Source organism: Schistocerca cancellata, chromosome 1, assembly GCF_023864275.1.
Source record: "Schistocerca cancellata isolate TAMUIC-IGC-003103 chromosome 1, iqSchCanc2.1, whole genome shotgun sequence".
Lineage (NCBI taxonomy): Eukaryota > Metazoa > Arthropoda > Insecta > Orthoptera > Acrididae > Schistocerca > Schistocerca cancellata.
Window position 1 is genome coordinate 367,720,970 of NC_064626.1, and position 25,188 is coordinate 367,746,157.

General features: G+C 41.7%; 1 long non-coding RNA gene across 1 annotated transcript; it reads right to left on the reverse strand.

Annotated features, from left to right (window-relative positions):
* Nucleotides 1-22,749: 22,749 nt before the first annotated feature.
* Nucleotides 22,750-23,369, reverse strand: LOC126174837 (uncharacterized). Its single transcript, XR_007535491.1, has 3 exons — nt 23,275-23,369; nt 23,010-23,120; nt 22,750-22,850 (listed from the first exon to the last, which is right to left on the reverse strand). It is a non-coding gene; the product is annotated as an uncharacterized LOC126174837 (long non-coding RNA).
* Between the last annotated feature and the right edge of the window lie 1,819 nt (nt 23,370-25,188).

Genomic DNA, 25,188 nt, shown 5'->3' on the forward strand with positions numbered 1-25,188 from the left:
TGTGTAGTACAAAAGTTTTTCTTTGTATCATTGTATTTTAACTATTTCTGTATTCTGTGGTTTTTGAAGCGGGGATTGGGAACCGGACCAGTATTTGCTTAAAAGAGGGAGGTGTACCTCCTAAAAATTATGATCCGACTGGTCGGTGTGTTGGATGAACAGCCGTTCGTCTTTTGCCTGGATTTTATCCGAGCCTGGCTCGCATCCCTATTTCGGACACTACAGCGCTGCGCGTTAATCCTTGAAAGGTGGGGGTACTTTTTGCCCAACTTCTAAAAATATTGTAATTTAATCACGTACTTCAAAATTTTAAAATTTGGAAAAAATATTTATTGTTTCTAATGATTTCTTACATCAGATTGCGTAATTGTTTTGTATTTTTCTGTAAAACATAACCTAAATGGTGAATGTGACTTTTCGCACACAAATGTCATATTCATATATTCCAGTTCAAGAATCTTCTTACATATCAATATATCTTTGGTAAGTATGTTGTAAATACAATTTAACGACAATTAACGGAATCCGTATTTTAAAAAAAAAAATTTTATTGGTGGTCATACAGAACCCATCCTCTCTATATACACATTACACAAAATACGTTAGTATTTCTAAGATTGAGCTGAAATATATCTTCACGTTCTGGACTTTACTTATATGTCAGTACCTATTAAAAAACGATATTTTTACTAAAAGTAAACGACAATTAACGCAATTTTTTTGTTTTTTGTGGTAAGCACGAAATACCCCCACCCCTTCCCCTCGGTAGTGCACGTTATTGAAAATGCGTTGGCATTGTTAGGGTTAACTTATAAGAGCATGTCACTCTTCATACCTTTGTAATCTCATTTTGTAATTTTATGATCAATTTTAACTTTTTGGGTCTGTAGTCCTCTGACTGGTTTGATGCGGCCCATTACGACTTACTTTCCTGTGTCAATGTCTACACCTCAGGGTAGCACTTATAGCCAACGTCCTCTATCATTTGATGGATATATTTCAATACCTGTCTTTCTCTACAGTTCTGCAGCTCTCTCTAGTACCATGGAGGTTATTCCCTGATGTCTTAACAGACGTCCTATCATCAAAATGGTTCAAATGGCTCTGAGCATTATGGGACTTAACATCTGTGGTCATAAGTCCCCTAGAACTTAGAACTACTTAAACCTAACCAACCTAAGGACATCATACACATCCATGCCCGAGGCAGCAGTCGAACATGCGACCGTGGCGGTCGCGCGGTTCCAGACTGAAGCGCCTGGAACCGCTCCGCCACACCGGGCGGCCTGTCCCATCATCCTGCCCATTTTTCTCCAGATACATTTTTCTCCAGATATATTTCTCTCCTTGCCGATTCTTCGGAAAACCTCCTTATTTCTCATCTGTCCACTTAGTTTTCAACATCGTTCGACTGTATCACACCGCAAACCTTTATATTCTTTTCCCCTACGGTTTCCTTACTGTCCATGTTTCACTTCCACACAATGCAGTGCTCCAAACAGATATTCTATGACGTTTCTCCCTCAAATTAAGCGCAATGTTTGATATTAATTGACTTCTTTTGGCCAGAAAAGCTCTCTTGCCATGTGCTAGTCTGCTTTTTATGTGCTTGCTTTTTCCGTAAATACGTTGTTTTGCTTCCTTAATTTCGTTTCCTTCGTGGTCAGCAATTTTTTTGTTCAGTTTCTTACTAATAACATTTCTACTATTCCTTCTTAGTTTCGTCTCTCTTCTGTTTATTCTCAGTCTATATTCTCCACTCAGACAGTTCATTCCATTCAGTATGTCCTGTTATTCATCCTCTCTATTTCTCAGGATAGCAGCGTCATAAGCGAGTCCTATCATCGATATCCTTTCACCCTGAATTTTAATCTCACTCCTGATCGTTTCTTTTACTTCTGTAGTAGCTTTTTCGATATAGAAATTGATGAGTGAGAGAGAAAAAACTCCATGTCTTACAGTCTTTATAATCCGAGCACTTTCCTCTTGGTCTTCCATTCTCATTGTTTCCTTCTTTGTTCTTGTACGTATTGTATATTATCCGTCTTTCCCTATACAGTACACCTCTTTTCCTGAGCGTTCTTAGGCCCTTTCACATTTTCAAATGATTTTTTGAGGACAAAAGATCCTTCGAACGTTATAATGTTATTAATATTAAAATATTATATTACGATTGTTTGGAGGTGGTGCAGTTAATTTAAATATTGAGTTTAACATTAGTGTGGAAGTTAATTTCTGATATCTTCTTCAAATATTCCTGATTGAAATGAATTTAACTTCTCAAAAGACATTTACGTATTGTTAAACAGTTAGTAAGCAATACTATAAAACCTTTAATCACGTCTGCTGGTGGTAAAGCTTCTGAAATAGTAAATGGCGCATGGAAAATTTTTTACTTGCTTATTAATGGATTTGCATTCCGCCATCCAGCATCAGATTTCCAACAGGTGGGCGAGAGCGTTGACCGACGGCATTGTTCAGAACCCAATCGATCTCAAAATTACGCAGTTTGCATAATTCCATTGCCTGCATACTGATAGAAAAGATCGGTAAAAGAGATCGCAGGGACGTTGAAATAAAAGTTTGATAAAGTAAATGCCGATTGAATACTAGTAGCGTTCGGCTGTGGCCAACAAACAATTCGTTGGCAACTCTCCTTCGCTGCAGCCTGAAAAAGTTCTAAAATGCTACACAAATTGACATGTGGCATTAATGGAAGAGGAAAGTAGCTTTCTTGATACAAACACGGCAGTTACCGTTAAATTAACGCAATTATTTAACCAAAAGTTACAGGTACAACAGCGACACATGCATTTTATGAGACAGCTATCAATAACGAGAGAGAGAGAGAGAGAGAGAGAGAGAGAGAGAGAGAGAGAACAGGAGCGCAGCTCCAGCCTTTATGCAAATCAAAACCAATTACGGCGACTGCCTTCAACTTGACTTGCTTTACAGTGTCTTTTATTGAGTTTTGATAAATGAACATTTCTCTAGAACATTCTTTTTATGAGCAGTGAAACATTCTGACATTCTCTCCCTAATTTACACAGAGAAAATTAATTCTTAATGTGTTTTAAAATTACTCAAACGTTTGGAGCATATTTTATCAATCATTAAAAAAGCAACACTTCAACGTGTCTTGTTTCTATTATCTATCGCAACTTGGAAACTGCCTCTTTGTGGCTCTAACTTTTCGAAAGCCAAACTGATTGTCTTCAAATTCAATTTATTTTGCATTCTTCTGTATATTATTCTTGTCAACAACTTTTATACATGATAGTTGTCATTCATCTGCTCTTGCTACCTTCGTAATAGTGTGGATGATATTGAAATGCCCAGCTCGTAAGATGACTTATGTGTGAACGTGACCTGCTGGAGCTCGACACTGGAAAGTGTTATCTGCCGACACACTTACATGCTCGTCACACAGACGATATGCAAACTGGTGTAAGACTTACATAGCCTTCACTCACCAAATTACTAATCACAGAAATTGAAAGTACTTGTGATTCCAAAATCGTTAAAACTAAATGAGAGCAATTTTCATCATGCGTTTGTCATGTAAATTAATTAAATTTCCTATCACGTATACAGTCTTCCATATAAAGGCACTTTCTTTACAATGGAAAGCCGTCACATTAAGAGCACAATTCAGTTGCGTAGAATAAATTGTTCATATTTCTTTACTATGGGTCGCCTGACCTAATATGTTGTAGGACTAAAGACATGGAGGAAAACTAATCAGTTCTTTTAAATACTAGATTTATTTTCCCTAAATTGGTTCACAAGTAAAATGAGTTTATGACTAGTTCCTTAGTTAGTGCTCAGATAAGAGACAAATTGTCTCTGCAAAAATCTAACAAAATCAATTTCCAGAATGGGATGCGCATTCATGCTACGAAAATTACAATAAATGATCGTTTGAGCAAAGCTCACTTGGGAAAGACTGTTCTGCTAACCAGTGGTGGACACCTCTAATTGAACAGGGGATTACTATGGAACTGTGTGACTGGCTTTCCAAACTCTGTGCAACTTGAAACCCCAAGTTAAAAACAGATCCATGATTCAAACATGTAATGACACCGATAAAGCAAAACAAGTTGCGGAATTTATCACATAAACTGCGGGCTGCTCAGAGAAAGCTACTACAGAAGTAAAAGAAACGATCAGAAGTGAGATTAAAATTCAGGGTGAAAGGATATCGATGATAGGACTCGCTTATGACGCTGCTATCCTGAGAAATAGAGAGGATGAATAACAGGACATACTGAATGGAATGAACTGAGTGGAGAATATAGACTGAGAATAAACAGAAGAGAGACGAAACTAAGAAGGAATAGTAGAAATGTTATTAGTAAGAAACTTAACAAAAAAATTGCTGACCACGAAGGAAACGAAATAAAGGAAGCAAAACAACGTATTTACGGAAAAAGCAAGCACATAAAAAGCAGACTAGCACATGGCAAGAGAGCTTTTCTGGCCAAAAGAAGTCAATTAATATCGAACATTGCGCTTAATTTGATGGAGAAACGTCCTAGAATATCTGTTTGGAGCACTGCATTATGTGGAAGTGAAACATGGACAGTAAGGAAACCGGAGCGGAAAAGAATATAAATTTTTGCGGTGTGATACAGTCGAACGATGTTGAAAACTAAGTGGACAGATGAGAAATAAGGAGGTTTTCCGAAGAATCGGCAAGGAGAGAAATATATCTGGAGAAAAATGTATCTGGAGAAAAATGTATCTGGAGAAAAATGGGCAGGTTGATAGGACAGGCCGCCCGGTGTGGCGTAGCGGTTCCAGGCGCTTCAGTCTGGAACCGCGCGACCGCCACGGTCGCATGTTCGACTCCTGCCTCGGGCGTGGATGCGTATGATATCCTTAGGTTAGTTAGGTTTAAGTAGTTCTAAGTTCTAGGGGACTGATGACCTTATATGTTAAAAGATCGATTCAGCATAAACTGGCAGGCTGCGACCACGCGCCTCCCTCTCCCGATACGACCACTGAGTCACGCGTCCTCACACCGACTTCCTGACTCACCAACGTTCGTCTCCGCTCCCAGAAAACTACCACCTGGAGGGGACAATTTGCAACTTTCGCCACAGTGACGACCAAAAATTCCTCTCAACACGCGGAACCGTCGGGAGAGCCTGCCAAAAGTTCCCTACTATAGCTTACAGTATGCCCATTAACTGTCCAGAGTTTGATTCACTGTGTTGCCACTCATTGGTTCAGACGTTTTACGCTACAGTGCCTATGCCGAAGACCCTTCTGACTTGTTGATTTCACGTGGACAGTTAGATTCTAGAACTTTTCCCACACTGAACACGTCATAATATCGGCGTTGTGTATTTGCAACCGCCGACAGAATTCGCCACACAAGAAATGCCCAGGGGACCGGTGGTCACCCAGCTATCTTCCACGACCGATTCCGCCTTGATGGCAAAGGAAACTGGCCGGCATGCAGCCACGATATTTCTATGAACCACCAGCCCAGCAGGGCAGAGATTAAGCCGTTCGGTGTTCATAGCGCTGCGACCAACCAGTTCCGTCACCGTACTCTCACAGGCATGTCTCAGCAAAGGGAAATTCAGCAGTAGCCACTAACGATGTATTTCCCTCCAGCACAGTTAATAATCTTAAGCAGCTAATTTTACTCATTATCGCAAAGTGATACATGCGATGATACAGTCACAATATTTTTTGCGAAAGTCTGATGGTATGTCCCCAGACTTAGATATTCTACACAACAACTTTGATATTTGTGTAGTTGTACCCAGTACAATTATTAGGATGATACAACTGTGCATGGATGGCTCCCAGGCAGCAGTGAAGTTCAGAGGATCCATATCCCCCACCTTTCCAATTAAAACAGGCTCACGACAAGGAGACGCTCTTTCATGTGTCCTCTTAAACCTTGCATTAGAGCAAGTGTTTCAGGAGAGTAACTTACATTTATACAATGGTCTCCGATTCGAACACAGTGAAGTAAAACTCGTGGCTTATGCAGATGATACAGTGTTGCTGAGTGAAACTGAAGAAGAACTGAAAGACATGTACAGATCTCTCAAGCACAGTGCCAGCAAAATGGGGCTTTTGATTAACCAAGATAAAACAGAATATATGGAAATATGTCGAGTCATAAAGCCAAATCCTTACTTTGAAACTGACCAACATTCTACATTCAGGAAAGTTATTCAGTTTAAATACCTTGGATCACGTTTCAACAGTAAAAATATCATATCAATGGATATAAATAAAAGAAAAGCCTCAGGGTGAAGATGTCTGTACTCACTAAGCAAACCACTCAAAAGTAAAGCTTTGTCAATCACCACAAACATGAAGATATACAACACTATCATCTGCCCTGTGGTACTGTACGGTTCAGAAAGCTGGACGCTTACAAAGAATGAAAGCGATAAACTAAATGTTTTCGAAAGAAAAGTAATGAGAAAAATCTGGGGACCTGTGTTGGAAAATGGCGTATGGAGAATTCGAAAGAACAATGAAATTTATCAGTTAATGAAGCAATCCATTATCATCCAGAAATTAAAAAGTAGGAGACTGCAATGGGCCGGACATGTGGCTAGAATGGAAAACAACAGACTCACCAAGAAAGCATTTGATGGAACTCTCCAGACAACAAGACCAATTGGCCGACCTCGTACAAGGTGGAAAGATGACACAGACAAGGACATCTCAGCATTAGGAATTTCCGCAGGGTGGAGAGAGGCTGCGAGAGATAGAAGGCGGTGGAAGCATATAGTTGATGCAGCGCGTTGTCTACAGGGTCTGTGATAGCTGAGAAGAGAGAGAGTGGTTGTCAGTTCCCCCCAATGATTTTAGAAATTCCGAAGGAATGTTATCTACATCTTCTGGCTTATTTCAACAAAAGCTTTCCAGAACTCTGTTAAACTCCGACTCTGAGAAGAGACGATTATAGTACGACGACAGGTATTGCATCCGGGTACAAAAATGTTATAGATTACTAAATTCATTTTGGGCGAGAGCCTTTCATGTGCAAACCCGTAAAACCGACGTAAAACCAAGAAAAAAATGAGTGGACAGTACACTGTGAGTACGCAAACAACATGCCGCTAAGCTGTATTAGACAAGACCCGGAAAAACCTGAAGCATTACAAAGATGTCGTATCGATGGATTTATGTGAGGATGAACAAGGATTCTCAACAGAAAAGTGTTCTATGTCACCAGGAGAAAACAGTTATCTTCTTATGAACACAGAACACTCTTTAATGTACTGACTTATCTGGCCGAATTAGGCCGTCCTCACGCCTAAAATACGGAGACGACGGTAGCTATCGTTTGCAACAGGTGCTGCGCGTCATCAAAACGCTCGAAACTTGCAGTTATGGCATGAATCGAAAGCGACGCAGTGGACTCTGAAGTGAAAGGAACTGCTCTACACGACACCGTGATATCGCATGCTCGACTCTGGATTCCCGACATGACGCGGCACCTGTGGGTACTAGAAGCGGTGGCCTCGGATCAGCACGTGTTGGACTCACGATGACACTCCTGTGTGGCGCACTACATGAGACCGAACTATCACTCGTGTCTTCTGTCACGTACCCACTGTTCTCAGTGGCATACTGTCCGATACTTTGTAACGAGTCAAGTGTGCTCTACTCCATTCACTAAGCCGACATGCTTAACAAAGTCCATGGTAACGATATATCTGAAATGCATCAAGTTCCTGGAAGCCTTGTATAATACGTAAACATCTATATCTCCACGATTACTCTGCATTTCTCTCTGAAGTGTGCCACTCTCGAATAGAATTAAGAAAAAGGGAACAGTTAAATATTTCCGCGCGAGCTCTGATTGATGATCATTTATCTCTGTCTAGGTGGTAGTCAACAAAATACATTGACATTAGAGTGAGGATGTTTATGACTGAAATTTAGTGAAAAGATTTTACTGCAACCGTAAACGTCTTTGTTCTAATTATTGTCACCCAAATTGCGACGTTCTACCCCTATTTCGCTATAGCACAAAACGATCTGCCCTTCTTTTAACTTTTTCAACGACCTTCGTTAATCCTATCTGGTAAGAATTCCACACCGCGCAGCAATCCTCCAAATCGGCAGGTAAGGCATTACGTAGGTAGTCCCTTCAGTAGATCTGTATCATCTCCTAAGTGTCCTGTCAATAAATCGTTGTCATTTGTTCGCTCTTCTCACACCACTTTCCGTTGTTTTTAACTTAATCCCTGGGTATCTAGTTGAGTCTACGACCTTTAGATTCGTGTTATTTACACTATGTGATCAAAAGTATACGGACACCCCAAAAAACATACGTATTTTATATTAGGTGCCCTGTGCTGCCAGGTACTGCGTATCAGCGACCTCAGTAGTAATTACACATCGTGAGAGCCCCGCGGAACTCACGGATTTCGAACGTGGTCAGGTGATTGGTGGTCATTTATGTCACACGTCTGTACGCAAGATTTCCACACTCCTAAACATCCCTAGGCACACTGTTTCCGATGAAATACTGACGTGGAAACGTGAAGGCGTACGTACAGCACAAAAGCGTACAGACCGAACACGTCTATTGACTGACACAGACCGCCGACAGTTGAAAAAAAATGGTTCAAATGACTCTGAGCACTATGGGACTTAACATCTGTGGTCATCAGTCCCCTAGAACTTAGAACTACTTAAACCTAACTAACCTAAGGACATCACACACATCCATGCCCGAGGCAGGATCCGAACTTGCGACCGCAGCGGTCTCGCGGTTCCAGACTGGAACGCCTAGAACCGCACGGCCACTCCGGCCGGCCGAGAAAACTTGGATTTCATGGTCGAGCAGCTGCTCACAAGCCACACTTCACGCCGGTAAATGCCAAACGACGCCTCGCTTGGTATAAAGAGCGTAAACATTGGACGGTTGAACAATTGAAAAAACGTTGTGTGGAGCTACGGTATACAATGTGGCGATCCGATGGCAGAGTGTGAGCATGGCGAATACCCGGTGAAAGTTATCTGCCGGTGTGTAGCGCCAACAGTAAAATTCGTAGGCGGTGGTGTTATGCTGTGGTCGTGTTTTTCATGGAAGGTGCTTGCACCCCTTGTTGTTTTGCATGGCACTATCACGGCACAGGCCTACATTGATGTTTTAAGCACTTTCTTGCTTCCCACTGTTAAAGAGCAATTCGGGGATGTCGACTGCATCTTTCAACACGATCAAGCACCTGTTCATAATGCATGGCCTGTAGCGGAATGGCTACACGACAATAAATCCCTGTAATGGACTGGCCTGCACAGAATCCTGACCTGAATCCTATAGAACACATTTGGGATGTTTTGGAACGCCGACTTCGTGCCACGCCTCACCGACCGACATCGATACCTCTCCTCAGTGCAGCACTCCGTGAAGAATGGGCTGCCATTCTCCAATAAACCTTTCGGCACCTGATTGAACGTATGCCTGCGAGATTGGAGGCTGTCATCTAGGCTAAGTGTGAGTTGACACTATACTGAATTCCAGCATTACCAATTGAGGGCGCCACGAACTTGTAAGTCATTTTCAGCCAGGTGTCCGGATACTTTTAATCACATAGTGTATCATGTAACCGAAATTTAAGACAATTTTTAGTACTCATGCGGAGGAACTTGCATTTTTTATTGTATACGACATCACCGCATGCTGCCTGTGTATTCACATTCTGTCCTACACTCTTTGGTTTCTGGAGATACTCTCGTCTTCGGGGTATGCACATGAAGGGCACTCACCGAAACGTGATGTAGTAATTATCTGATTTTATGCATGGATGCCATTTCTGCCATCATATGGTAATTCTTCCTTTTGTTCGCTATTGTCAGCGATCTACACGTCGGTATTTGCCTCAGATACACACCGCCATCGTGAACCTTCTACATACAATACTCAGCGATGGCTTAGCTGCAGACAGAGCTGATTCAAGTTGAGGTGCCTTTGTAGGCCAATCCCTCAAAACGTGGCTGCAATATTCATCTTTGCCACACTGGTGTAAGAGAGGACACAGAATCACGTAAGTACAAAAATCCGTGCAAATCCCAACTTTATGTACTTATGTTTATGTATATAAATCGATTTCCAGTGCTTATTTCGCCTCCGAGTAAAATCGCGTGCGTCAGATTAAATCGTTTCGATAACTTGTGTCCAAAAACTTGATGTAGTAAAACCTGTTTCTCATACTGATTTTATCAAAACTCGTGTGGGTGTCGTAATATTGTTTTTGTTATGATGTCAGTTGTAAACATAACCTATGCATTTCAGAAACGTATTATACAGAGTAATACCGTATAATGAATTAAACTGTGCTTTTCAGAAGCTTTTGGACACAGTACACTCGTTCAAAATTAATCGTTCTCTAATTTCGTTACGCATTTACGTGATAAAGGCGTGTTATTAAGAACTTTCGAAAATTTTCGCAAGTTATGCTGGTTTAAATCACCTATTTCGTAGCAATTCGTGGTTTACAGTAAATGTAAATAACTAACATACCCTGTGACATTAGCTTTCCCTTTCATTAGGAGTGTATACACTATTATCGAATTTGCTAGTTACAATAACCTGAAAACCGTCTGAGCGAATCGATAAAACTTGTAGCAAGTTTACTGATAAGTTTACCTTTGTCATAATAGATATCTCATTTTGGCTCCTAATCGCTTTGTGATTTCCCTAAATCGTTCCAGACAAATGCCGGGATGGTTCCTTTCAAAGGGCACGGCCGACTTCCTTCCCCGTCCTTTCCTAATCCGATGAGACCGATGACCTCGCTGTCTGGTCTCCTTCCCCGAAACAACAACCAACCAACCTAATCGCTTTAGGTCTAATGTGTACTGGTAGTACTTTTAACATATCAGACATATAAATCAAAAGAGAATCAGCAAGCTTAGTTTAAAGTTATTTGTTTACTGTTCTGTAAGATATTGTACCATGCAGAAATCAGCCCCACTATGTTCGCTGTTCTCGGGCAGGGAACGAATTGGTTGCTATTCGTAAGCAGCTGCAAATCGCCCTGACTGCTGTAAGCGACTGAAAGGCCTGCGAATGGGTATATTTGGAATGCTACCGAGAGTCACGTACCGGAGATACCTAATTTACCTCGAGTACTATGCTCTCCAGTGGACACTGTCTCTTCTGAGGGAAATACAGTATCCATCATTACTCGTTCATTGGACTGTCAGTCAATGCGAAGTCTAGGTCTCCTGTACAGGGGACACAGAGCAACAAATTCGAGATGCTGTCATCTATTGATACCGAAAATAGCCAGTGAGACTCACTTCACGTGTTGGGAAACCAGCAGTGTCCTGCTGTGAGCTGGTGTGGTTGTAGTCGTATTAGTGCATACCCCAGAGATGCAAAATTAAAGTCCCCGTGATCGAAAAACTTTTAAAAGATAATGAAACAAGTCGCGTAATGGTTAACATCTTATTAAATCTGAATTTAACTGGGGTAGATCCCCTTTAAAATTAACAGCCATTCATGAAATGTGCAGGTCAACCATTATACGCAATCACATTTTAGTGAGTGAAAATGCATGCTTACAAAAGATGCTACTTATTCCTATTGCGTTCAAGTGGGAAAAACTTCAACAAGAAAAGAATGAATGCAAAGTTAAAGATACAAATTATTTCTAATTCCGATATTGGTACCAAATTTAGAATCGTGTAACGAATATTGCCAAGCGTCAAGCGAAGAGCATACATTTGAAGCGAACTTGGAAGAACAATCACTGTTCACAGATGCAAAGTGCATTCTGCTAATCAAACAGCTAAATGCAGTCATCAATTACCGAAACGACTAACTGTGTAAAGTTGACAAATACCACGTACCCTGAAACGTTCCACGAAAAAGCATTGCTGGCCGAATCTCATCAAATAAAACTCCCGGTACTACGCTGGGTGTGCGCCGACTGTGTGCGACAGTTAATAGAGTACTGAATCCATATTCATGTGTGCGCCCCGCCGATCGCAGAAACAGTGTATTCTTGAAAGCAGGAGGGAGTGTGTAACTAAACAGCTCCACATCATCCACCCATAACGATAATGATTGCGATCTCCGTCCAATGTGTAGCCACGTTTTTCTGAGATTGCGACCACCGCCCCAATGAAATTTCAAGGTTTCGACAGAGCGCCAGCAAGAGTGAGACTTCTTGTTTATTTTCTGGGTGAGGGCATAAACAGAAGCTAACCATCTTTGTAACCTCGTTCCAGAGCAGCCGTTGAGACGCTGTGTCTTGTGGCTCCCGCGGAAAACTTCCAGTCGCCACTTTCTTGAAGTAAAGGATACATTCCTCCATGTAGGCACCGCACCTTTGCAAAAAAAATGTTTCAAATGGCTCTGAGCACTATGGAACTTAACATCTATGGTCATCAGTCCCCTAGAACTTAGAACTACTTAAACCTAACTAGCCTAAGGACATCACACACACCCAGTCATCACGAGGCAGAGAAAATCCCTAACCCCGCCGGGAATCGAACCCGGGAACCCGGGCGCGGGAAGCGAGAACGCTACCGCACGACCACGAGCTGCGGACTGGCACATTTGCACCGGCGCTATCTAGCCGCGCGGCTCGTTGCCTTCCGCCACGTTAATACGATCACCCCCGAGTCGGGGAAACCAGGGAGGGTGGATTCCACATCGTCCCTGGAGCTCACTTACAGTTACTCATGTATGGCCTTGGCGAAGATTGGATGCTAGCGCCCATCCGCCTCTCTTTGCGTTACGCTGCTGTGCCGAATGAACGGAAAACCGAAGTGAACAGCTAACTCAGTTCCTAACTTGACTGTAGGCAATACGTGGAATTACATATGCATTTTGCAAGTAGTAATACGAACTATCAAAGGAACACCTCAGTTAACCATTCATTATGTTAATAAAGTTGGGGATTGCTATTAGAGCATAAAAATATGAATAAAGTACGTAGGATGGCGCTACGTGAATAATTAAGCCACCTTACACGGTTCCACGAGGAGGGAACGCAAAAGGGTGGGGCACTATGAATCGTCAGCGCTTCAAACGTATGGTGAATAATAGTATCTCTCAGGGAGGTGGCAGCAACAGATGGGAAGGAACACCAAGTGGACTCGGTTTATATGCAGGGTGGCCTCACTCGTCATGTTGAAGAGAATATTTTGTCAGCCAGAAAGGGAACAGAGTCCAACTAACTGTAGCTTGTGGCATATATTGGAACAAACGATGCCTATCGTCAGGGCTCGGAGGTCACACTTCGATCATTGCAGCGACTAACGTAGAAGGTTGAGATGACCGGCCGTGGTCACGGTGCTTCAACGAAGCCCACGATCTGGAGCACTGTCCCCAGAAAAGATCGTGGCCCCCTTACTCTGAGTCCAATGGAAGGACTAAGCCAAAGATAACGAGGGTCTGTGACAAGCTAGGCTATGACTTCCTAGACTTGCACCATATGGTTTAGGACTATAGGATCCCTCTAAATGAGTGACGTGTGCACCACACATCAGAGGCAATTAAAGAAGTATCTCACTGCGTAAGGAGTACAGCGGAGGTTTACTATCTTTGGCCCGAAAATTGCATGTTCATTGAGAATTTTTTTCTCAGGATGTCAATGTCAAATTTGGTCAAAATGTTTATTGATATTTCCTCCACAAACTGGAATTTTTTTGACCGGAAATGTCCAAGAGCAAAGGCGGATGTGCCGTCGGAACGAAACAAATTTCGATGTAGGCCTCCACGCGTAGTATATCACAGGTCAGCCGGCTCGTCTCAAATCAAAATTGAGTTTACGTTAGCGAAGTATATAAGATTATTTAGGAGTCGTACCTCGCTTAAGTTATTTGGACCATAGAAAACAAAATGGCGGCCATTGGAAAAAATAGGCTTTTTTCATCTATTTTTCGACTTCGTCGGCCAAGTAAAAATATTTATAGTTGATGGATCGGAATAAAAGTGGTACAACTCCTAGACAATTTAGTTAGCTTCGTCGGAAATCAAGAATCATGCCAATCGGTTCAGTATATTTGAGGTTACCATACTGCGCGATAAAAAAAAGTCCTGTCGAGAAAAACGCGTTTGAAGTTTTGACTACATATAAATGCAATATTATGCAACGTACGTTTAATCTGCTATTCCGGGTCCATAAACTAGACCTTCCTCTTCCTCACAGAGGGCGTTCTGCTCGATCTGGGCCATCCTGCGCTGCTCCAGAGCCGCTCGTACGGCCGGTGACAAGCGGTTTTCGGCCGCTTGAATCCGGTAGACGTCCGAATGCTTAGCGAACTGTGTCGAATGGAGTCCCAGGGTGACGTCCATCGTTGTCACGGTCTTCAGAATTGCTGAATACCCTTCGTTGAAGCTGCTCACTGCCAGGAATGTCGCAATCTCCACAGTCTTCGCACCAGGATGCAAATGCTTGGACGCTAACTTCCAAACACAATCGTTCAAACTTTCATTTGGATTTTGTGAGTTTCCTCCCAAGCACCGGTACAGTAACTCGTCCTCCGAAACAAAAAAACTGGTGAGTGAAAAAGGCCGATTTCAGGCAGATGCATTTTTTTGTTCAACCGCGAATATCAAACATTTCCGTTCGGTATTCAGAAAAACCGTTTCAGGGGTAGATTCTAAACACTTTTATGGAACCAAAAATGCAATTTAAAAAAATCGATTTTTTTAAACAAAAGATAGTAAACCTCCCCTTAAGACTGCTAGTGCTTAGCTGTTGAAGCATGTGCAAGAAAGTTATGTAATCAGTCCCCTAGAACTTAAAACTACTTAAACCTAACTAACCTAAAGACATCACACACATCCATGCCCGAGGCAGGATTAGAACCTGCGACGTAGCAGTCCCGCAGTTCCGGACTGTAGCGCCTAGAACCGCACGGCCACCGCGGCCGGCTTGAAGCGCTCCTAAACAGCAGTGGAGCCCACATAACACTAGCTATAGAAAACTGGTTAAAACCAGAGGCTCACAGCTTTAAGCATATACGGAAAAGACAGGCTAATGGGAAATGGAGGCGTTGTATTTGTCGCAGTAGATAAGAAAATTAAATCCACCGAGATAAAAACTGAAGCTGCATGCGAGATTGTTTGGGCAAGACCCAGTATCAGGGATGAGTATGAAATTATAACTGGACTCTTCTATCCACCTTCAGACTCACCTTTAGATGTAACTGAAAATTTTAGAGAAAATCATGTTCATTTTTATGTAACCCCTGATCATCCGAGGCGACTTTACTCATCCAGCGGTCAGTTGAAATAATTACAGTTCTGTTAATAGTGAGCGTGACAAACGTATTGTGAAAAACTATTAAATACCTTCTCTGGAAACTGCGTAGAATAGATAGTTAGATACTTCGGAACCCTACTCATGATGGAAATATATTAGATACAATTGCAACAAAAACACCTGACCCAGGGGCGCCCGCATTAATGAGGGAGGCGGGGGAGGGAGGGAAGGGGAACAAACGGGGCAGTTTCTCCTAGTGACAACTGTATAGGACATACAACCGTAGGGCCGGATTTTCATGACCTACAATAACTGAAACATTTTATTAAAGTAACCTGAAAATATTCATAAAAGACTTAAAAACTACATAGAATCAACCACAGTAACGAAAAAACATAGGAGATTTGAACGGAAAGTACAGAAGAGATAATTACTTCAAAATCGCTATGTCTTTCTATAAAAAGCCACATTCTTTAAGACGAAGGAAACTGTACAATCAATATTCCATTACATGACATGACAGCCAGCACGCAGAGGTTCTCCAAAGTTAGGGAACGTCTGTTGTCGGGCAACACTGGCTTGTAGTTGGGAATTTTCGATATCTTCTGAAATAACTGGAGTGTCTACTTTGATACTTTCCATTAGTTTCAAAAACGAATCTAAACTAATATCGATATTTCGCAAATGAACGTTATATCTGGCAAAATATCAGTACAAAATATTAATATTTTTGTTTCAGTGCCCATACCTGGTACAAGTAACAACAGGCGTCCTTGAAACATTAAATATAGTACGGTATCAATATAACGAAAAATGCAAGACGGCATCTACATATATGAAGACAGAAAATTTGGGATTTTATTACTTGTGAACAACGTGTAGCTCATAAGGAAATAAAGATTACATGTCAACACACTCCGGGCACTACTAATAAGCTGTAACAAAATGAAGTGAAACCGCCGATCGACTGAGTGACGAGGTTACTGCAAGTGTACCCTCACGCGGTCCCGTTAAGAAAGATATCCATGAAGAGTGTTCCGTCTCGGAAATGTTGCCTTGCTACAGAACAAAAATGTCGCCCTTCTATTTCCCACGTCTTCATAACCCTCAATTGGCTATTGTTGTAACAAAACAGTTCCACAACAAAACACACTCGACAAAAGCTTACTCCTACAAAATTCAAGTAATTCTGAACAACTTACAGGTGCTAATCTAGAGTAGCTTACTCTATTATATTTCTTTTCAACGAAACCGGTACTTGTCGGTAGAAGTAGGAAGTTGTCGTCATTGGAACTACTGCCAACTTCAGCGATCTAACAGTGGGTGGCGTTCATTAAATATTTGTCGTACAACATATATCTAATTAATTTCATCTACATCCACACGATTTCTATGCAATTCACAAATAAGTTTCTGTCATAGAGTTCAACGAACCACCTTTAGGCGATTCCCCAACAGTTCCACTCTCGCGCGGTGTGCGAGGAAAACTAACATTTAAATCTTTCCACGTGTGCTCTGATTTCTCTTATTTCATTCCGGTGGACATTTCTCCCTGTGTAGGTGTGCGCCAACAAAATATTTTCACATCCAGAGGATAAAGTTGGTGATTGATATTCGGCGAAAAGATCTGGTTCCAACAAAAAACGCCTTTGGTTTAATGATTGCTCTCCCAAATCGGGTATCCTCTCTCCTATTCCGTGATAATACAAAAGCAGCTGTGCGTCTTTGATTCTTTTCGATGTCCTCCATCAATCCGACCTGATACGGATCTCATACGGCGCAGCAATATTCCAGAAGGGGACGGACAAGCGTAATTTAGCGTGTTTCACTGGTGGACTTGTATCTTCTAAGTCTTTTGCAATAAAACGCACACTTTCGTTCGGTTTCCCCCACAACCCCCACAACATTATCTACGTCGTGGTTCCAATTTAAGTTATTCGCAGTTGTAATCCCTGAGAATTTTGTTGAATTGATAGCTTTAAGATTTGTACAAAATTATAGTGTAACCGAAATCTGAAGGATTCCTTTTAATGCTCACGTGGATGACCGCACACTTTTCCTTATTCAAGGATAATTTCCAGTTTTCTCACCATGCAGATACTGTGTCTGTGTCATTTTGCACTGGGTTTTCATCCTCTGGTGACTTTACTAGACGGTAAAAAATGGTTCAAATGGCTCTGAGCACTATGGGACTTAATTTCTGAGGTCATCAGTCCCCTGGAACTTAGAACTACTTAAACCTAACTAACCTAAGGACATCACACACATTTATGCCCGAGGCAGGACTCGAACCTGGGACCGTAGCAGTCGAACGGTTCCGGACTGAAGCGCCTAGAACCGTTCGGCCACCGTAGCCGGCGGTGTTAAAAGTCTTCAGGAAATTTAGATATATGGAATCAATTTCAGATGCCCTGTCGATAGCACTGATTACTTCATATGAATAAAGAGACAACTGCGTTTCACAAGAACGATAGTTTCTGAATCCGTGCTCACAGTGTGTCAAGAGACCGTTTTCTTCGAGGTAATTCATAAAGTTCGAATACAGTATATGTTCCAAAATCCTACTGCAAATGGACGTCAGTGACATGCATCCGTAATGCACTGAATTTTCCTACTTCCTTTCTTGAGAACTGGTGTGACCTGTGTAACTTTCCAGTCTTTAGGTACGGATCTTTCCCCGAGAGAGAGGTTGTATATGATTGCTAAGTATGGAGCTATTGTATCAACATACTGTGAAAGTAACGTAATTGGTATACAGTCTGGACTTGCACTTATTAAGTCATTTAAGCTGCTTCGCTAGACCGAGGATATCTATTTCTAAGATACTGCTGTTGGCAGCTGTCCTTTCTTCGAATTCTGGAATATTTAATTATTATTACTTGGTGAAGGAACATCGCACAACTGTGTTTAGTCACACTCATTTCATGGCATTGTCATCCGTAACATCACTATCGTTATCACGCAATGAGAATATTTATTGGTTGTGTCTTTCCATTGGTGTACTTCACACACGACCAGAATCCCTTTGAATTTTCCGTTGTTTCTGCAACAGTATTCTGTTTCGTGTGCCATGGGGGATCAGTAGCAAATGTTATTAATTCACTTGATATATACCTCTCAATTGCCGTCCATACTATTTCTTTAAATTGAAGCCACATTTGGTCTACGTTTACATAGTCAGTTTGGGAGGAGTGGAGACTGTCTCTTAGGAAGGCGTCAAGAAAATTACTACCTGATTTTTTTTTTTAAATAAATGTATTCTGCGGTTACTTTTGGGTTGGTTGCGACGGTATTCAGTCCAGCTACAACAACCTTGAGCTCACTAATCCCTGTATCCGTCATGATACTCTCTGTTTGCACAGGATTATTTGTTGCTAAGAGTTCAAGTATTATACGTTGAGTGAGCTCCTGAACTATTCGTTCAAAATAATTTTCTAAGAAGGCCTTCAGTAGGACTTCGGACGGCGTTTTATGCCTACCACCGATCTTAAACATGTATTTTCGCCGACATAGCGAGGGTAGATTGAAGTCACCTCCAACTATAATTGTATGAGTTAGGCACCTGTTTGAACTGTTCAGTAACTGTATCATCTGAATTCAGGAGGAGGGGGGTGGTCGGTAAAAGAACCAATTATTAATTTATTCCAGTTGTCAAGTATTACTTTTACTCATACTAACTCACAGAAACTATTTACTTAAACTTCTCCACAAGATGCACTGCTTGTACAAGCGATAAAAACTCCACCACTTACTGTACTTAATCTATCCTTTCTGAATGCTGTTAGGTCTTTTACAAAAATTTCAACTGAACTTTCCTCCAACTTTAGCCAGTTTTCAGTACCTATAGCTACTTAAGCTTCCATGCTTCCAATTAGTGCTTGGAGCTCTGATTCTCCCCAACACAGTTACTACAATGTGCAACTGGAATACTGGTTGTTGCTAGGTCTGCGTCGTCCTGTGTTTGCTTTGCACCCTTTGAGACTGAAGCCCTTTCTCTAGTTTCACAACACCCTCTAATCTAAGAAAATTACTCAGTCCACTCCACACAGCCCCCGCTACCCGTGTAGTCACGCCCTGTGTGTAATGCGCTACTGACCTATTAAGCGAAACGCCCCACACCCTATGATGCAAGTCGAGGAACCTGCTGCCTACCCGGTCGAAGAACCGTGTGGGCCTCTGATCCAGATCCTACGCTCAGCTCTGTACCAAAGGTCCGCAGTCAGTACTGTCTGCGGTGCCACAGGTGCTAAGCTCTGGCTTCATCTCGCAAACATGACTAGCAGACTTTACTTGAGGCAGCCGCCCGAAACCAGAGAGAATTTCTTTGATCCAATGCGACCTATATCAGTAATACCGACATGAGCCATCACCTGCAGTTAGATGCGCCCTGTGCTTTTCATGGCATCTGGAAGCACCCGCTCTACTTCTGGAATGACTCTCCCCGGTATGCACATAGACTATACACTGAACTTCTTCGCTCGTTGAAAGTCATATCCCTAAGGGACCACATTTCGTGCCTAACGTTGGAACTTCCAACTACTATCTTGCCGCACGCTGTGAATGTCTAAGTCATGCAGGCCGAGAGGCGTCCTCTGGAACAGGGCAAAGGACTGCATCTGGCTCCGGCTTTTCGATCGGCCTCCTAGAAACTCTTTCTGCTGACTTACATACCTTGAAACGAACTCCCACACGACCACGGGTGACGAGATCAACCTCACTGAGGGCAACAGCCAGGATGGCCATAGCAGTGGGACTTATCGGGGTCTCTCATATTGACGACGCATTGCCTTGTACATTGCTAAGCTTAAAGCTGTTAGAAGCCAGCGAGGGCACTTCAAGACAGGAAATCAGAAACGCAATGCAGAGAGCAGGCTAAAGTATTAGCTATTAGGTTACCAAAGGTAAACAGTAACGGTAGAGCAAAAAAATGGTTCAAATGGCTCTGAGCCCTATGGGACTTAACATCTGTGGTCATCAGTCCCCTAGAACTTAGAACTACTTAAACCTAACTAACCTAAGGACATCACACACATCCATACCCGAGGCAGGATTCGAACCTGCGACCGTAGCGAACAGTAGAGCCCTGCGAACTGCAGACGCTCTGGACAGCTGTCCCAGGGTAAAGGATTCACTTCAGAGAATTAATTGGAAATGTCATACAATGCCTCCTTGCAGCACACAGTAAAAGATGGTCACAAACAGGCACATCCTAGCATAGGCGGCAACCTTGTTAATTGCTTCTGAGAATAGCAACGTCCGTGGATTTACACAGGTTAGAGTGAAATGGGAAATGCGTAAACCTGCAAAACTGCTGGAACAGCTGTACTCGCTCAAGAGAATCCTCGGGGGGAGGGAGGGGGCAAGCGGCGTACACCACTGTTGTTGCTAGCCATAATAGGAAAGCCGGTGACGTTTAGCTTTCAGCTGAACGCTGTTGCTATTAGTGATGGGCAGCTCGTGAATGAGTGACAGTTAACGTTTTGAATCTGGAGGGTTATTATTCTCAACAAAAATAAAATCTACAGGAAAACTTCTGAATAATTACTTAACGTAGGTATATAGACTTTGTGAAAGTGGTAAACATACTCATTCTATTTTGTATTAAATTTTAAAAGGAACATAAAATTGGGGTGCATTTCGTTGGTAGCCCTAGTTTTCAGTCCATGAATTCAACAAATAATGTTTCATTTGGCAGATGAAGACTTTCTTGGGCGCTCCATGAGAAAATGTAGAGCAAGATTAAATGTAATACCTTCCTTATATGTGACAGGCTTATCTGTTTATCTTTCCTTTGACCCCTTCGACCATGCTCTATTTAACTCAGACGCTATAAGAGCGCAAAATAGTGGTGGGCAGGAAATCGCGTATCTGTTAGAAATCACAGTGACTGAGAAGTCACAGATATCACAGTAGCAACTTTACAGAATCTAACTGCGATTTCAGTCACAGTTAACAGTCGCAAGTAGTATTTCATATTCAAAGACGTGAGCCATCTATTGGTCGAATTTAGCACTGCTTTCTGCGATTTTAGTGACAAGTCGCAACTAAGAGTCGCAAGTAGCAACTAAAAAGCGCGGTTAACAGTGGCATCTGTTGGCCAAAGTTCGTACTACGTCCATCTCTGCGGTACGCTATGGAGTCCAACTGCGATTTCCGTGACAAGTCGCAACTAAGAGTCGCAAGTAGCAACTAGAAAGTGCGGTTAACAGTGCCATCTGTGGGTCAAAGTTCGTACTACGCCCATCTCTGCGATACACTATTGAGTCCAACTGCGATTTCCGTGACAAGTCGCAACTAAGAGTCGCAAGTAGCAACTAAAAAGCGCAGTTAGCACTGCCATCTGTTGAGCAAAGTTCATACTACACTATTCGCTACCGAGTCAAACTGCGATTTCTGTGACAAATCGCAACTAAGAGTCGCAAGCAGCAACTAAAAAGCGCAGTTAACATTCTTTTCCTAGTGTCATCTGTTGACCGACGTACGTACTTCGTTATGAGAGCCTTGTGCCTCACGAAGTCGATGTGCTGTGTGTGCATATGAAGGGCTTATTTCAATAGTGGTACAAGTCCATTTTTGTTAATTTTGAGATACAGAGTCGTAAAGTTAAATGAGCGCTGACAAATCTGCATTTGAGATACCAGAAATATTCAAGCATATGGCTTCTTGCTAGAGATGAACCTTTATTTATGTTTGTTTGGATCACTAATTTCAGAAGCATTATGGACAGAAAAGTGGAGGTAATGGACTTGTACCACTATTGAAATAAGGCCTTCATATTATATGACGACATGCACATTCAGCATCAGTTATGGTTGGTCAAATACTGCTGTGACTCTGAATGTATTATATTAATAAGAAACAACATTGCCTTTTTCTCCTGAAAATATCAAGTAACGTAACAAATGTGTTTGATTCTGCTTCCAATATGACAGTTTTGGTTAATACTCCACATGCCTACAGGACTTTGCAATGTTAACACAGCAGAACTCAGACATCTGTATAAGTGTAGAGAAATGAAAACAGTCATATGAATGCCTCACTTTTGTTCCGACACAGTTCAAGACTCGGGAGAAAAGTTTTACACCTGGTGTTCTACATGGCAACTTCACACACAAGAACTTTTTGCCGACACTACTACCACCTACATAAGTAAGCTTTTCCTGTGTTACTTTCAAGTAATGCACTTAAGCTATTCCTGATTTAACTGGAAGATCTGTACTTCCCACTTTCATATCAACAGCCTCAAAATGCATATTGTAGACTTTGGGATAAGTTACAAGTCAGTGTCACACCAAGACTGTGGAGAAAGGGGGGGGGGGGGGGGCGGCATGTCACTCTCCAACAAGTGTTTACCAATAAGTAAGTGGCGGAAAATTATGGGTATAGGAACGCTTAAACATGTGGAAAATGAGATTTTTATTATTCACTCACTGTATTTGACATTTATTATTCCTTTAAAATCGCACAACTTCAATAAAACACAGTTTAATCATTCACACACTTATTTCACAATTATTTCACTTTTAAACTGCAAATCCTCTAAGAGCTGTCTTGAATCTTCATGAGTCTCTCTCAAAAACAGCCTTGATGTGGATAGATACGTACAGCAACCAGTAATCAGGGTCAGAACTGTGTCTGCAAAACCACAAGGATTATTAAACAATTTTTGCTGTCATTAATTACTAGCAATATAATTGACAGAGTAGATTGCTAATATTTGCTATAATGAATATCATATTTGCAAGAACGATCTCACTGAAGCAATTAAGTCCATCGAAACGCTTAGAAACTAACCTCTCGTCTGACGAAAACGGTCTAAAGACGCAGTGGCAATTTCTTCAGATCTGTTGACAATGATATTTTGAGTTATCACTTTACTGAGTGACTGAAATGTAGTTCAGGTACCTGTGAACATAACAATATGTTAGAATTCATTTTCTAAATACGAACTATTACGGTACTGTACGGCTACTTACATATTAATTACACTATTAATATTTTCACAGTTGTTTCTTTAATATAAAATTAAAGCCAACGGAAGAAAAAACGTAAAACATACTTGCCAATGACAGGTTTGTTGAGATGCAATTTTCTGTGTTGACAGATGTAACTTTTTCATACGGTGGTAAGTCGCAGAAATCGCAGGAATCACAGAAATCGCAGAAGTAGCAGAAGTCACAGAAATCGCAGAAGTAGCAGAAGTCACAGAAATCGCAGAAGTCACAGAAATCGCAGAAATCGCGGAAGTAGCAGAAATCGCAGAAATAGCAGTGGCGGAGGGATACACGACCTATGTTCCTTAACTGCGACTCTTAACTGCGACAAATCACAGTTAAGAATAACAGATACTGAAAAGTAGCATTCACAGAAATCACTGATATCGGAAAATCGCAGTTTAGCCCATCACTAGCGCAAAACGTTGCGTGCGCGTTACTGCATAGTTCGGCCATCTGTTGGTAAAATTATGAACTATTACGCATCTTTATTGTACGAGCGAGGCGAAGCGAGAGTAGCTGCAGCTGAGCGGCGAACTGGGCAACTTCGCCAGGCTTCCGTACTTCATGAATGAACTACTTCATTTGAACGCTTCACGGCAAAGAGTGAAATGAATGAAGTAGTTCACGGAAATGAACGAGTTCGACCCATCTCTAGTTGCTACCAAACTTGGATTTTGTTAATGTAAGCGCCAGATTCATCCCCACCCACAGAGTAGGAGGGAAAGGACTTCAACGTGGTTGGCCAAACGCACCAACAGGTGTTGAGGCGTAGCGCCGTATAACGATCCTGCCTTGGAGGCGGTTAAGTGGGAGATGTGTGTCAGAGCTGGATAGTGACAGATGGTGACGCGAGACTGGACGCGCACGTAGTTTATGTATCAGCCGATAGAGGACAGTACTGGATAGAGGACTGTGATTCATTTTCGATTGTGCCCACTAGAGTGCACTAAAGTAATAGAATGTTTTTCATAAACTGTTGTAGTATTTACATAAAGTGTTGTATTTCTTTTTGTGTATGTAAAATGTTATAAATATGTTTTAGCAGTATGAATGATGCGTAAGTGTGGTTTAAGGTTACTATGAAGATAATTTATTAACGAGTTATGTAGTAGGACTTAGTGTGGGATCATTTCGAAGAAGTATGGATATGGAGAAACGGGATTTTTGTAGAATAGATTTGTAAAGTAAGTTTATGGTAAAGGGAAAGTTAATTCAGGTATAAATAACAATAGTAAATAACTTTATGCATAAGCAAGATTTCAGTATATTAGATAATTACGTCGGTAAAAAATGCAGTCGTTAGGTTTACTATTTTGCGATTGGTTATTGATGAAAAGCGCGGACTGACGCGGGAGAATGTTGTTTTGCTATTCGCTGTTGAGTAAACTGACCAATGGTACAGCAATATTCTTCGCGCGCCTTTCTCTGCTGGTAGAGAAGACAGAGTATTCTAGGGAGGAGTGGGAGTCTAGCCATTAAACAGTTTGGACGTGTGTAGTAGTAGTTCCGATGGAAACGATAAGTTGCCCGATCTAGCAGTGTTTCATACATCAAAAGTGTGGTAAAGTGACGGCATAATTATTCCAATGGGCATGTAGAAATTTCGGAATTTTAAGTGAATTTTGTGACGAGAAAAGACATATATTCCACGTGGCGTATTGAGCAGGTCGGTGGCTGAAAACTGTGACTGCATTTGGTACCGACAGACTTAATATTTGGCGAGCATTCTCAATCAAAAACAATCAGTTTTTTTGTAGCTATCACATTTTCGGGAAATGCAACACCATAAACTTGCTAATGTGAGTGAAAAGGATTTTGAGTGACTGTGTTAAGACTAGCACAGGGTGGCAGTGATACTTGTTCACCTAAGTTTCAGAATATATTAATTGAGGACAAAATTTCCAACCTTTCATTTCGTGTGAAAACTTTCTCCAGAAACGTAGATTAGTGACTTCAATTGCAGCCTGGTTCACGTC